This window comes from Chenopodium quinoa, unplaced genomic scaffold (genome assembly GCF_001683475.1).
Source record: "Chenopodium quinoa cultivar QQ74 unplaced genomic scaffold, ASM168347v1, whole genome shotgun sequence".
Classification (NCBI taxonomy): Eukaryota; Viridiplantae; Streptophyta; class Magnoliopsida; order Caryophyllales; family Amaranthaceae; genus Chenopodium; species Chenopodium quinoa.
The window spans coordinates 2,357,259-2,359,053 of NW_018743476.1; positions in this window are offsets into that span (position 1 = coordinate 2,357,259).

Genomic DNA, 1,795 nt, shown 5'->3' on the forward strand with positions numbered 1-1,795 from the left:
TAGCCACAAGATAAAAACACTTTTAGGAGTTGCTAAGTTATGGAAAATAACTCTCTTCCAAGGAACTTTAGGCACTTGAGGCCTAATAGCAGCATAAAGCTTCTTGATTTTCAACTTGTTGCCCTGTATGAAACCATCCCATCCCCCTTGATCATTCACAACATCTCTACAACTCAAAATCTTCTTCAAGAACCAAGAGCATCTAGTAGGGGTAGGGGTGGTCCAACAATCTTTATGCTTGAAGTAGTAGATATGAACCCACTTAACCCAAAGATTATCAGCCTTGTGAGCAATATCCCAAAGTAACTTAGTAACAGCTGCTTTATTCCACTCAGGAAGAGAAACCAAGTTCCAGCCACCACAAACATTATGAAGGCAGACATTATTCCAAGCAACCAAAGATTTCTTAGCAGGGGCAGAGGATCCAGTCCAAAGAAAACACCTGAACCTAGCCTCAATCTCTTTCAGAATTTTCTTCGGTAGAATAAAAATTTGAGCCCAATAAGTCTGAATACCAAACAACACACTCTTCACCAATTGAAGCCTCCCATCATAGGACAAGTGTTTAGCCATCCACCCTTGGATTCTAGCAGTGACCTTTTCCACCAAAGGCCTACATTGAGCAATAGTAAGCTTCTTGGAAGAGAGAGCGACCCCAAAAAACCTAAAAGGAATGGTACCTTGAGAAACACGAAGAAGCTCCCTCAACTCTTTATGAACATCAACAGAGACCCCTCCAAAATAGACTTCACTTTTATCAAGATTAGCAGAAAGCCCAGAGGCACCCAAGAATTTCGAGAAGGCTTGGAAGAGAAGTTTAACAGAAACACTATCAGCTCTAGAAAACATCAATAAGTCATCAGCAAACATCATGTGAGTTAGGTTCAACTTTTCACATCTAGGGTGAAAGTTAAAATCGGGAGTTAACCTAAGCTCATCAAGGCATCTGGAGAGGTATTCCATACCAATAGCAAAGAGAAAGGGAGACATAGGGTCACCTTGTCTTAACCCTTTCTTAGCCTCAAAAGGAGGGGCAGGAAAACCATTAATAAGAATAGAGTAAGAGACAAAAGTAAGACAATTCCAGATCCAATCAACAAATCTCTAAAGGAAACCAAGCTCCTGCATGACAGTGATCAAGAATCCCCACTCAACTGAATCATAAGCTTTCTTCAAATCCACCTTAACCATACCCCTAGGAGAGATAAATTTGTGATCATAGCCTTTGATAAGTTCAGTTGCAAGAAGGATATTGTCACCAATGTGCTTTCCTGGAATGAACCCTGCCTGAGCATCATCAATCACCTCACCAATGACAGCAGCAAGCCTAGCAGTTATGACCTTAGAAATGAGCTTATAGACCATAGTACAACAGGCTATAGGTCTAAAATCCTTAACATGAGAAGCAGAAAGGACTTTAGGAACCAGAGTGATAGTTGTGCAATTCCATTGCTTAGGAAAAGTCCCTTTAGTGAAGAAATCAATAACACTAGCTTAAATATCATCTTTCACAATATTTCAAGCTCTCTTAAAGAAAAAGGAGTTAAAGCCATCAATACCAGGAGCTTTATTGTTATCAATTCCCTTAAGGGAAACATCAAATTCAGCATGAGAAATAGGCGTAATGAGGTAGCTCTGAGCAGCAAAGCTAAGCTGCTTACCCCTCCTCATAGTGACAAGGTCAACAACAGGGAGCCAAGGAGCCTGAGTCCCTAAAAGAGACTTATAGAAAGAGATAATTTCATGAGAAATAGCTTCTGGATCCTTGAGCAACACATGATTAGAATCAAAGATG